General features: G+C 43.2%; 1 protein-coding gene across 3 annotated transcripts in view; it reads left to right on the forward strand.

Moving 5' to 3' along the window:
* The window catches only part of ZMIZ1 (zinc finger MIZ-type containing 1), a 203037-nt gene that overhangs the window by 113322 nt on the left and 75352 nt on the right, over positions 1–14363 (forward strand). For all 3 annotated transcript variants that reach the window (XM_075257928.1, XM_075257929.1, XM_075257930.1), the window contains one exon: positions 999–1076. The gene's annotated coding sequence lies outside the window, so the exon portion shown is untranslated. The remainder of the gene's footprint in view (positions 1–998; positions 1077–14363) is intronic.

A 14363-nucleotide genomic window follows, 5' to 3' on the forward strand; every position in this document is an offset into this window, starting at 1 on the left:
GCTTCCCACTGATAGCACACTGCTGAGGTGTAGATTCATGACTTGTTCCCTCCACCCCTCCAGTGTAACAATTGTGCCATTGTTTGAGAGGATCTGCTCTCAGAAAATGTTCTACCCTTCACAGGCATCCTCCACAACTTTCTCTAAAGAGAACATAAAGCTGCCTTGGTGTGTTAAAAGTGCTAGGGAGCAGTGTTTTATTAGGAAATGATTTTCCAGGATTTTTCTGGAGCGCGCGGGGTGGAGAGAGCGCTCATCCTCCCTGACCTTGTGTTTTGCCTTAAAGACATTCTCTGCCTTGAGAAAAGAATAACCCAGAAAAAGAAGAGCGCGGTTATTGATGAGAATATCTGCAAATATTGTACTTTGTGGCGCTCCTAATTTATTAAGTTATTGGAGGGAGGATGGTGGTGGCCGCCATTATCAATAAACCATCCATTTTTAATAATCCATTAGCAAAGTACATCTGTTTGCACAGCCGTGCGTTGTTGTTTTTTTGCACTCGTAGGCTTATTCACAATGTGCACCCGCTATGTAGGTAGAGTTCACACATTGCGATCTGAATGTGTTCTTCCCTTCAATTCGTGCAACGTTATGTCAAAAAAGCATCACTGTCACCCTGTTATGGGGTAGTAATATATGTAGGGCGCTATTATACATGAGGAGCGGGTACCACTAGCAGATTGCTGCGGGGCTTTCTAGTCTCTCAGGGTGTAAGTACCAGTGTAGTGCAACAATTTGCAGTAAAGTGCCATGGTTTTACTGCGATGTGGCAAAAGATGTTGCATCTTGCTACAATCTTGCACCATGCTTTCCATGTCTCAATATTCCCTTACTTTTTGGGATTCATTCCTTTGGCTGTATTGATGTGAATGCCCATCTATCAACTCTGCTGTTCCTAAGATCCTGTACAAGTTCTACGTCATGCCAAGCAATGTAACATTGCAACCAAAAATTGTACACTCAGGCTAACCTATTTATCTTCTCATTTATTTCAGGAGAATGGATTTAGACAAGTGAAAGGCGAACAGGAAGCATTAGACACCTGAAGGGAAAAAGTGCATTGGGAAATGCAGGTGAGCGAGTCTTGTAAACACCCGACAGCTCGGCGATTGTTGGAAGGAATGTAGGAAGTTACTTAAAGGCAATGCCTTCTATAACTTTACTTCCTATTTGTGAGAAAAATCTTGTACCATAAAGTGTTAGAACTTATAAGAACAATTGGGATTGGCTGAAGACTCACTGTTCCCCCTATTGTTCTGGATCGGACGCTTCCAGGTCCCCTGCCAATCTCTACTTCCTACTGGAAACGATCGCTCATTGGATCTCTGACCACCCCCCTGGACAGGCTCAGCCAGCGATTGGTTGAAGAAGATTTCCTGTGTGTTGAGAGGGACCAGGAAATAGAAACCAGAAGGGGGGGGGGGGGGGGGACACAGGTAGCACCGCAGTGGTTGTAGTGGAGGAGCAATGAGGTGAAGATGACTTTAAAAAAAAAAATAAAATAAATAAATCTTCCCATTTCTTGTCGCTGTTTAAAGCATACAAGCAGATATTTTTCAATACGCTTATTAATAATTGGTCATTGGAGTTCTAATATAGTAGTTTAGTCACTTGACATAACACGTGCAAGATTTATTGGACCTTAAAAGTCCATGTATTAACAACAGTGCCACACCTGTCCACAGTTTGTGTGCGGTATTGCACTTCAGTCCTATACACTTCGGTGGAGCTGACACAATCCATGGACATGGATTTTTGGAAGAAAGCAGCCATGTTCTTCCTGCAGTGGAGGTGACTTCTAGACTACCAGTAATGTATGGGGTCTATCAGCCGAACAGTAATTTGTACAGAGTTTGCCAGTCCCAGCATATGTTCAGCCTTGGTATTTGATGCAATTACTTGTCATACGTCATGCACTAGTGAATGGGTTCCAGTACAGCTTTAGGGAGGACCTGTCGCCACACCCGACGTGTCTGTTTTAGCCAATAATCCATTTATATAACACCTCTAGAGCTTCATTTCACATAGCACTGCATTGTACGGTTTCTTTATATGCTCAATGTATTAATTGACATCTGGGTGTTACTGTTCCCCACTGTCAAAGAGGCGTGTCCCTATGCGGTCAGCACTGATTGCACAGAATTAGAACAACTAACCGGTCAACTTAGTTACAAAGTTGTTACAGGAGGAGTAAAAGAGGAAACAGCGTAACCAGACAGGGTCTAAATAAATTCCTCAGAATTCTAATTTTCTAAATTTTGGGGAAAATCGGGACAGGTCATGAACAGCGACAGGTCCTCTGTAAAGACTGATAACAATAGCTACGGGTTGTAGTAATGTTATACGCCACATTTAACAGGATGTCAGTGAAGTGTATGTCACTTTAACCTTGTAAATGCCAGACACACCTTTGCCGTTCTCGCCGATGAGAATGGAGACATTAGATAGCACATTGACCTGAAATGCTTTTCTCGGAAGAACGCTGGAGTGACGTGAGTCGGTCAGATCATGAAAGGCCAGTTAGGGCTGGACGCCAGTCAACATGAGATGAGCTTCAGCCTCTAATTCAAGGGAAGAAATGAATACAGTATGTTAGCCAGGGAAAAAAAAACTGCTGATCACTGAAGTGGGGGAGGAGGAGGAGGAGGAGGTGCAGCTCCCAGTGCCTGACTCCTGAAATAAAATATTTCTCTCTGTGAGAAATGCAGGTCCTCGCAGGTCACATGGTCTCCTTTCACTGGTGGAGAGGAGAATGTTCTGTGGTATTTCCTGAGACTTCATAAACAGAGGAGGAACATGAGGGGGTTGGGGAAGGAGGCTGAGGATGAGAGAGGTTACTGCAGGAGGGGCAGGGGAGAAGGTGGCAGAACTGCTGCATTGCTTTATGATCTATAAAATGTACAATCAGATAATGATGCCAAGATCGGCTGTTTAAAGGTCATTGTGATTCAACAAGTACGACAGGCGTTTTCTTTATTTAACCTGGAGGAGATGCTTTATTAAGACGTGAATTGCTTATGAAAACGGATATAAATAGGATAGAATTCATACAACACCACCAAGGGCTGGACAGCCAAAAGCTTCTCGTTCATTCATTGGGAAAAAGAATTTATAAAGGTCCTAGGACAAACAATACCCCAGTAAAGAGGGGGCAACAAGCGGCTCAGTGGTTAGCACTGCAGCCTTGCAGTGCTGGAGTCCTGGGTTTGAATCCCACCAGGAACAACATCTGCAAGGAGTTTCTATGTTCTACCCATGTTTGCATGGATTTCCTCCATTTCTACAAAGACATACTGATAGGAAAAAAAAATTACATTGTGATCCCTATATGGGGCTCACTATCTACATTAATTAAAATTAAAAAAAAAAAACCAGTAAAGGTGTAATATTCAGTATGGTTTCTGAAACTGGGCAGTAGTTGTTGACCCCCAATGTTCTCGAGTATCTGTTTTAGGGGTTACAAAGTCTGGATTATAACATGGCATGTCCTCTGTTCAACTAGACATAATGTCAGTGGTTGGGTGTGCTCTTAGTATCTTACGGTCTTCTCTCCATTGAAAACATTCACACTTTTGCTAAGGGTGCGAGCGTATGGGAGAGTCAGGATTGACAGCCAAAGGTATTGAATGTGTAAGCGGGACTATGGAGTCCATAGGACAAACAACGGACTCAGACTCCTTTGTTTTCCTACAGCCCGACTCTGACTCCATCTCTGGGATCATCATATGCGAACCCCTAATCACATAATTGGACCCTCCCACAGATGACAAGCAAAGGGATTGTGTTCCCTTGACTGAATGGAGTGGCAAGTCTCTGCCAATCCATTCTCTATGCTACTGCAGCACCATAGAAGGCAATGGAGCATGCTTGTGCAACAAGGAAACATGTATTTGTGTGATAGGTGGGGATCCAATCCTGAGTATGGGAGATCCTTGTACCCCTGTATAATAGGAGCTTTACTGCAGTATTACATGTCAGCCATTGAGAAATTGTAATACAAGGATAGCTCAAGTCCACTAGAATGAGGGTCATTCATATAAAACAGCTTTCCCTTGTGGCTCATGTAGGAGGGTTCTGTATTCCCTAATTTGTCATATGGATAAGGATAATACATTATATTAGTTTTGGTCAATTGTTCTGCCCTAAAATGACACTATATATCTTCTTTGAGAGAAGTAGACGCAGCGGGTGCGGTTTTCTGCTGGATTCTGCCTATGTTTATGGGCAGGTTTAGGTGTCAGTTCATTGACTTCATTATTTGTACAGTTCCTGATGAATAAAAACATGTTAGTAAAGGATGTGAACAAGGTGACGTGTCTAAAACCTAATAATTTACCCCCAGATAAGACAGCTGTAAAATCTGTTTACCTTCCTTTGGGAATCAATACACAGCTGGACTGGGCTTTATGCTGGGGGGAATTGTGTGGAGGAAAGGTCATCTGAAGGTTACAGAGAAAAATCCCTTATAGAAGGCGAACCAATATCTGACCTGGACGTCAGGCCTTTCCATTGACTGGGACTATGTATACAACTAAGATCTTCTAATTAGTATTATCTTTATTTATTAAGCAAACTGATCTGTATTACTTCTAACGATACATGACTGTCCATCTAGTGTATACATAGACCCCCAGCTCCTATCCCATTGGCAGTCCTACGTAAGGATTGGCCGTATGGATTTCGGCTGCCTGATTTCTTTTATTTCAGAAGGGAGATATTCAGACAGGACTTTCTCCCTGGAGAAAACATATGTTCGGGTGGAAAGCATGTCATGAGAAAGGAGTTCCACCAATAGCTGTCTTATGTGTATGGTCAGCCTATGTCCGTGATGGCGAACCTATGGCACGGGTTCCAGAAGTGGCACTCAGAGCCCTCTCTTTGGGCACCCATCCGGGGAGCAAATTGTGTTGTGAGGGGTCCACCGTGGAGCAGATTGGACTGTGTGGAGGTCACTGTTGAGCAGATTGGACTGGGGGGAGGGGGGAAGTCACAGTGGAGCAGAAAGCCCCATTCATATGACCATATTTTGCAGGTCTGTAATTGTGTGCAATTGTGGATCCACACATTATTAAGGTTAAATTGCCGTGCTGTCACTTTGCAATAAGTTAGTGGGTTTTGGGTTGCAGTTTGGGCACTCGGTCTCTAAAAGGTTCGTCATCACTGGCCTATGTCATTCAGGATGCACTTAAAGAACATTCCAGAATCCACTTATTGAAGGCCTTTGCTTTATGTGATCAGCTGTTTGGTGGTGCTTTGGCAGCCCATGCACGTGAATGGGGCGTCTCTGCAATACCCTGCACAGACGCTTCTAAATATCATGGCCAAAGTAAGCGCTGAAGAGGCTGCAGCGATCACAGGAGCATCGGAGAACCTTAAATAACAACTGAGTGCTGGAATTGCAGAATCAGAATCATTAGACTAGACCTGTCCCTATGCTGATCTTTGCAAACCTCTTTAACCTGTACTACCACCTATAGAAGTTCCCTTCACATACCTTTTTAATTTGCCAAACCGTTATTGCATTTTTACTGATTGCTCTGCTAACCTTTTGGGTTTTGTATCTATTTGCTATATTTTCACCTCCTTTGTGGCCCCCACCCTCGTACACTCCTTTGAGATCTACATTCACTGTAGCAGAGGGATCTCTCCTCTTAGATCGACCTGATACAGTTGTTTTGCAGCACCTTCTAGAAAGGGAGGGAGCGAGAAGGGCCAAGGCGGAGATGAGCTGCAGATGCTATTCATTTTGTCTCCCTCTTTGAAGACCTTTTAAAAGAATTTACACTGCAAACATCCCCCACCTATTCCTTTTGCTAGGGCTTCCTACTTAACCCATTTCAGCGCTGTAAAGGACAGTGATACATTGGATCAACTTCCCAGCAGAGAAGCCGTCATAAATAAGACACTCCGAAGTCAATAGACATGCTGGTGGGATCAGCTGTCTGGCTGTGATCAATTTTATCCTCTACCTGCTTTACCCCTCCCTGCCAGTGGGAGTGATGGACTAGCTAGTGGCGGTCATAAAATATATTTCTCATACTGTACTGAGGTATTAAGAGCTTTCCTATAATATAGTAGCGTGGCTCCGCAGACCAGACTCTTACACCGAGCTTTGTAATGCGGGATTGAAAGGATAGTGAAGGTTATTTTTTTGTCTTCCAGAAGTAAATGACATAATCAGCGAGGGGCTGCGCCGTTCTGGAGCTGGCTTCATGCTGTTTATCTCGGTAGTTGAACATTAGAGGTTAAAGGGGTTTTTGTTAACTGTACTAATGCCGCAATATTGGCAGCATTCTTCGCAGAGGTTTTAATAGACCCATGACAATAGTGGTCTGGTGGTTAGTGCACCACACCCTTAGATTGGAGGCAAGACTGAAAATCTGAGAAATTTAGGAGAAAATCGGATACGTGCTATGTGCTTGATATTTTCCACCAACGGCAGCCTTTACCACAAAGCAGTACTAGTTTTTGGTGGGGTTTGGTAGTTGTTACTTTTGTTATCTGCTAAAATAATATTCTGATATTCAGGGGAGTAATAAAGTTAACCAATGCCTTTCCTGCTCTGGTTAGGTTTTATTAATTAAAGGGGCTCTATCACTAGATTTACATGTTATGAGCTAAAGATATGCCTGAATAGAATTTAAAAGTCTATTCAGTTGCTGCTATAAGTTTGTAAAGAACCCCCCCCCCCCGTTTTTGTTAATTAGCATGGAAATCGATATGCAAATGAGCTCGATTGTGCACAGTAGGCGTTCCGTGCATCCCCCGTGCACTTCCTCCGGCGCGCTACTGGGCACGGTTCAGCGCCATTTTCCCATAGAGAACATTGCGAGCTGGCGCTGGAGCATGCGCAGTAGCGTGCCGGAGAGAGCACTACTGCGCACGTGTGTGATTTCAATATAAACCGCTGACGATGAAGGTGGCGAATAAGCAGGAGGAGGAGGGCTTGGAGGCAGCGGTGGACATCCAGAAGCTATGACGCATACCCACCATGCACTATTGAGCTCGTTTGTATATCTATTTCCATGGTGATTATCAAAAACGGGGGAGGGGTCTTTTAACAAACTAATAGCAGCATCTGAATAGCCTTTTTAAAGGCTATTCAGGCATATCTTTAGCTCATAACCTGTAAATCCAGTGATAGCGCCCCTTTAATGTACATCTTAATTCTATTCATTTAGGCTATAATATGGCATCAGAACTAAACTTGTAAAAGTTGTCATCACTTTGTGGCCTTCTGGTATAGCTGCTTTGGCATAGTAGACAACTCCCTGTCACTGGAGCCTATACTGAAGAGGCGACATAATGGTTTACCCCTAGAGAAGTAGGTCATTCTACTAACAAGCCTATACTATGTCTCGGCCTAAGCTTTTCATATAAGTCTGCAACTTTTTTGCAAACCCAGAACACCGATGTGACCAGAGACCAAGAGAGGGCAATAATTCTAATGCGGTTTTTATCCTAACTTGATTTGAGAAGGGAAATTTCCATGAAATCTCAAGTTGTGAACTTAAAGGGACAACTTAAAGTGACCCGAGCATGGAGTTATTATGGGAACATAATCTGACGCTTTTTTTACATTTTGATAGCCCCCTTTAAAAGTTATGGGCAGAAAGGGTGTAAAAAAAAATCAGAAATTCAGAACAGAATAACTCTATAACGGACATGTTGTGCATTACTGTGCATTAGAGATATTCTATATAAATCTGCCCTGTTTGTATTTCGTCTTGCATATGAGAAATGATGTGTAGGATACTTTTTATTGAACTATACACTTTGTTGAGTTTTTGCAGAGGCAAAAATATGGCACCTTTCCAATGAGAGGACGTAGGTGCAGGATGGAAGCCAATGTTTGCTTCCTTGCATGCCCGACTTGCTTTTCAGACTCAAGTAGGTGGAGCGGTATTAAAGAGCCCCGGTCTTCATTCTGCACTCGAGTCTTGCTCTTTCTCAGGCTGCCTTTTGCACATTTCGATATGGATCTGAGTATGGCATCCTATTCATACCTTGCCCATGCATTAGCTTTTTCTCTTCAGCTTCTGCCAATACTTCATTGTTCAGTAAACCACTGGAGCTGTACGGTGTCATTTACCTACCACAGGCGCAGAAATGATCACTCCATTTCCCTGGAAGCCTATTAATCTCTTAGTATGTGAGAAGATACCACAGTAGCAGGCAGGGCTCCGTATGTATATATAAATACATATGCCAGGGTCATGTCAGCTCTGGAAGATAACAGTGTTTATTGCTCCGTCACCTCTTGTCTCCTACAGACTGTTCATTAGAATGATCTCTTACTATTATGCTATCAGTTTTGATTGTTCTTCGTGTTAATATTATGATTTTTTTTCTGGGTATTCTCATTTAATGCAGTGATTCTGTCTGGCTCATGAGCCTCATGGTAGGGGTCTGGGGAACGGCAAACTCATATGGTGCCTCTGCCTTCACCGGCATGATAGTCAACCAGGATTGTTCCTGTACCTTCTGCTCACAGCATTTGTTTTCTATGGTTTGGGGGCATTGTTCTTACCATAGACCTCCACATATATCATATATTCTTATGTACAAAACCCTTGGGGTTACTGTTTCTTCTTGCAGAAATCGAGAGTCTTAAAGACCAAACAATACTCCCTGGGAAAAAGGGCGAGCAGCTTAGTTTTTTCTCCATCTGTCCTTTCTTTTTGGCTGAGATTTGGTTGAACATTGACTTTATAGGGTTGCTAGCTCCAATAGGTGGCACTAGAGCAAGTTTTCTTCCTTTTAGAGAAGAGCTAAATGACTTATAATCTGTACAATAGACTGTTGTCAGCAACTATGTCTAAAATAGTATTTTCTTACCCTGACATAGACTTGGCTAAATGAGTTGTGCAGCTTCTGATGGAGTCAAGGGCCGCTTTTGATATGCAGGGTTGATCTCCAGTACAAGTTAACAACAGTTGACTTTTATGTATTAAATTTGATGGCAGCACAACCAGAAGACATAAGATGTCGCTTCACTCGTCTTGTAAACATTTATTTATTTATTTGCAAAGAATAAGTTTGGTTTGTCATTAAGGGGTTAATTGACTGCATTGACTTTCCTAGTGGCTGTCAGTTCAAGGATAGTGCAGTGGTTTTCTGTCTACCTCCCTAGTTACTGGATGGCCTGAGCTGGGTGGAGAGCAGACATGAGCCAGTTATTTTCCATCTTTCAAGCCGAGCAGTGTCTAAATTTCAGTGTCCTAGCTTCAACTTCCCCCGTATCTAACTGCTGCAGTGTGCGCTTTGCTTTCTTTCCCTCCCTCTGTAAAAAAAAAAAAAAAAAAATGGATCCTGTAAGCCTCAGATTTGCACACGGCTAAATACTTCAGCCAAGCGGGTACATCCGGATGCAGTGTGATTTAATGGAACAGGCATCGCCTTCAGCGGCTCACTGTCTCTTCTGAAGCCCCTCTGTGTTGGGTACATACATTGTACAAAGCGCAGGTGGTTGGTGTCCGTATCGTGTTGTACTTCATAGAATACATAAGAATTACTCTATAGGAGTGACTATATATATATTTGTAGGAACATAAAGATCTACATGTGAATGTATAATGTTAATCTTTTTTTTCTTAGTGTTACATAGTGTTATTATAAGATACATAGTGTATAATTGTGTTACATAGTGTTACATTGTGTTATTTTAAGTTACATCGTGTATGATTGCGTTGCATAGTATTAGATTGTGTTAGATAGTATTAGATTCTGTTACATAGTGTTCTAATGTTAATCCTTTTGTGTCCTATATCTGTAAAACATGGCCAATGGCGCTGAAGTTACTAGGGCCATCTGAAGAGGTCCGCCATTCATCTATACAGAACATGTACATACTCCCCTGTAATGGGTGCTACATCCTGCCGTTCTTCTGTTACTTTGCCCATAAGTCAATAGGCCAAAGCACTTCTTTTGACTTCTATTTTCTCACCGTCTGACCCAATCTCCTGCTCCTACTCCTTAATAAATGGCGGTCGTAGTCTGTCAGAAGCAGTATGGGCGCTTCTACGTAAATATATAACAAACTGTGCATATACAGTAATTAATTATTCAATATCAGTAATTATATAATCCATATAAGATTTTAAAATAATTAATCATTTTGTTTTCAAATTGGAGTTGGTAACATTTATCGACTCGGACTCCACCAAAAACTAGTCCAGACTCCAACTCCTCAGAGGTACCTTGTTGGTCAACGCTTGCTGGTCCCTTGTATTACATTAGAAACTACTGCTAAGCCCAGTGGTGTAACTTGGAACGGTGGGGCCCCATGGCAGACTTTTGACATGCCTCCCCGACCAACACCTGCCGAAGACCCTGACCAACCCCCCCACATTCCTACGCTCTCTATTATGTCCCATAGTGGCCCCTACACACAGTATTATTCCCCATAGTGGCCCCTACACACAGTATTATTCCCCATAGTGGCCCCTACACACAGTATTATTCCCCATAGTGACTCCTGCTCACACTATTTTGTCCCACTGTGGACACCCATGAACAATTATTATACTCTGGGGTCTGAAAAGACCCCAGAGTATAATAATGGGAGACCGAAGGGGATATCAACATAAAAAACGCTGTTACTTGCCTATCTCCGGCTCCGCTGCAGTCCTCGGTGGTGTCTGCCATCTTTAATGATGTCTGGGACGTCACATGACCCAGGATGCAGGCCCCGGTCATGTGACGTCAGGGAGAGTCACATAAGTAGGCCCAAACCTACTTACCCTGGAGAGGTAAGTAACACAGTTTTTTATGTTACCTTACCTCCCCTGGACCTCTAATCATTATACTCGGGGGTCTGAAAAATGGGCCCACGGCGTCACTTACCAATCCCGACACCTGCCAGGATCGGTAAGTAAATAGGGCCAGTTACCGGCTACCCCAGTAGTTACGCCACTGGCTAAGCCATTCACTTGCCAACCTCCGCCACTGATGGGCTAAGTGACATTCTGAGCCCCTTGACAAAATAATTTTACTTTACACAGAAAGCTGTAGAAGTTCAAGGGCAACAATGTCATCCTGTGACAACCATTGTAGAATGTTGTTTTTGCTTCTATACAAACATTTTCATTGACTTTTTGCACATTTTCCTCCATGCTATGATGCATTCCTATTAACCAAAATCTTTCAGACTCTACTTACAGACCTCTCATTATGTTGTCACTAATCGCCCCATATAAAGCAGTATGAACGCTCTCCGAGTAACCAGATAATTCAGGTGTTTTAATGATTTAAAAAAAAAAAAAAAACCTGGCAGGAGAAGCGGATTGTAATGTCATAAGTATGTATGAGTGTCGAATGAAATGGCCCGGCGCTTTGAGATGCTGAAACCGTCAGCTACAGCTAATGAAAACAATGTAACAACCTTCATCCGCAGGTTTACATTAGGATTTAGATTTAGCCCTCCGTGTTTGCGAGCATTTGGATTTCTCTATTAAAGCAGCAAATCTCCTAAGCAAGATATATTGGAATTAAAGTAGGAAAGCTCGCTTTCTTCTCTGTCTTCAGAGCTCTCACAAAAGAGGAAATGATCTTCCCATTTTATCTTAAGTCAAAGGAAGGCCTCAAGTTGGGGTTTGCTGATGTGGTGGGGTTTTTTTTGTTGTTGTTTTTTAATTACCCCTAGCAGGCGCTAAAGATAACTTTCCTTATAAATGTTATGTCATTCTTGTGGGGATGTTAGTATAGGGTCATGAAGCCACGTTTAAAGGGATCCTATCATTAAAACGAAATTTTTTCTGCCTAACACAAAGGAATAGCCTTAAGAAAGGCTATTCTTCTCCTACCTCTAGATGTCTTCTCTGCGCCGCCGTTCGATATATAATCTGTTTTCGTCGGTATGCAAATGAGTTCTCTCACAGCACGGGGGCAGGCCCCAGCGCTCAAACAGCACTGGGGGTGTGCCCAATGCTGCGAGAGAACTCTTCAGCGCTGCTTCCATCTTCTTCAGGAATGGGTCATCTTTGCGTCTAGTCAGAGGCCTAGAAGTTTGAACCCACCGACGGAAGAAGACCCATTCCTGAAGAAGATGGAGGCGGCACTGGCGAGTGCTCTCGCAGCATTGGGGACGCCCAGTGCTTTTTAAGTGCTGGGGCCCGCCCCCAGTGCTGCAAGAGAACTCTCCAGTGCTGCCTCCATCTCTATTTGCATACTGACGAAAACCAGATTATATACCGAAATGCGGCGCGAAGAAGACATCTAAAGGTAGGAGAAGAATAGCCTTTCTTAAGGCTATTCCTACGTGGTAGGCAGAAAAAATTGAGTTTTAATGATAGCCAGTGTTAGGAACGTAAATATGTAACAAACTATGTATCCAATTAATGATCCAATATCAATAAATGCATATAATTAAAAAATAATCATTTATTTTCAAGTTGGAGTCTCTAACTCTTCTCCCAGTAGTCCTATCAGTCAGTTAGACAAGGCTCAGTGTTGGGCCTGGTGGATGTGAAGCCCTTCTGCGCAGTATTAGTGCACGCGGTAATCGCCATTGTGCTGGAGTACAAGATCTGGCCATTCTTTGTGCTTCTTCAGCAGAGGTGAGGGCTGTTACAGACGGATCCTTTGAGGAACTACAATGAGAAAACTCTTGTGTTAGTTGGAAGTCAGAACAAAGGCATTATCGGTAGTGAGTTTCAAGGTGTCTAGTTACGGAGCCTGTGAGCGGCTTATAGACCTCATCAGCTAACAAGCCATTCCAAGTTGTGCTGCCGGAGTTGACGGAGAGATTAATGCGATTCTCCAGAGTACCGTCTTCCCGCTGGATCCAGTGGAGCTGATTGAGCTATGAAGACAGTAATGTGTGAATTTAAGAAACATTTGAGACACTAGGTTGACTCTTGCTTTGAAAAACAGAAACATGTATCAAATTAAATGCACTTGATAAGCTCTGAAGCATTGACAAAGCTTGGGGAGAGTTCGGCAGTGTGTGTGTTTCTACATCCGGATGTCCATGGTACAAAGTCTTCGAAAGTCACCAGAATTTTATATTAAGAGGTTTTCTAGGAAAAAAGAAAAATAATAATGTGCTTTCTTTTTCTAGAGAAGCAACTGTCTTGTTCATTGGCTACATCCAATTGCTAGAATCGTATTTCTGTGGTCAGCTGTTTAAAGGGCCCACACAAATTGTTGTAGGCCTGCCATTGTTTACATTAGTCCATACACCACAATATCATACATTAGGGTTTAAAGAGGTTGTCCAGGATAAAAATTATTTATGAATAAATAAAACCTACTCGCCTGTCTCTGGATGCTCCGGTGTCCCCCACCGCGGTCCGGTTCTGCTGCTTTGCTGTTTTCTTTTGCCGGAAGAACTCGCCAGCTGTGAGGTCCCTTAGACTGCTGTCGCCGATCAAAAGCCCTGTATTCTATCTTCCGCATATTCGTTAAAGGGATCCCATCATTAAAACTTTTTTTTTCCTGCCTACCACGTAGAAAGGCTATTTCTACGCCATTCGGTATACAATCCGATTTTCGTTGGTATGCAAATGAGTTCTCTCGCAGCACTAGGGGCGGGTCCCAACACTCAATCTGCACTGGGGGCGTCCACAATGCTGCGAGAGAACTCTCCAGTGACGCCTCCATCTTCTTCAGGAATGGGTCTTCTTCGGGTCTTCTTCCGGCGGTGGATTCAAACTTCTAGGCCTCGGGCCTAGGACAGTATTGTAAGCGGCCATTTTCTTGTGGTTGGCAGGCATGCGCAGTCGGCTACCCGAGGCCTAGAAATTTGAAGCCACTGCTGGAAGAAGACGCAAAGAAGACCCGTTCCTGAAAAAGATGGAGGCGGTGCTGGAGAGTTCTCTCGCAGCATTGGGGACGCCCCCAGTGCTGTTTGAGCGCTGGGACCTGCCCCCAGTAGTGCGAGAGAACTCCTTTCCATACCGACGAAAACCAGATTATATACTGAACAGCGCCATGGAGAAGACATCTAAAGGTAGGAGAAGAATAGCCTTTCTTAAAGGGGCTCTATCACTAGGAAAAATCATTTTTAACTAATCACATCCTGGCATAGCCTTTAGAAAGTCTATTTCACACCTATCTTTAGTATGTAAATTGCCTCAGTGGTTTCTGAATAAGTTCGTTTTTATTCATATGCTAATTAGACTGGTGCACAATAGATCGTGCACACCTCTCCTGTTGTTTTCTATGGGAGACTGCTGCTGATAATGATGATGACTCAGCTTCCTGTTTGCCTCCCACACATAGAAGATAATAGGAGAGAGGAGGCTACTGGGAACTTCCTGAGCTGGCTGAAAGCTCATTAGCATATGAATAAAAACGGACTTATTCAGACACCACTGAGGCAATCTACATACTAAAGGTAGGTGTGAAGTAGCATTTCT

Source organism: Leptodactylus fuscus, chromosome 10 (assembly GCF_031893055.1).
Source record: "Leptodactylus fuscus isolate aLepFus1 chromosome 10, aLepFus1.hap2, whole genome shotgun sequence".
Classification (NCBI taxonomy): domain Eukaryota; kingdom Metazoa; phylum Chordata; class Amphibia; order Anura; family Leptodactylidae; genus Leptodactylus; species Leptodactylus fuscus.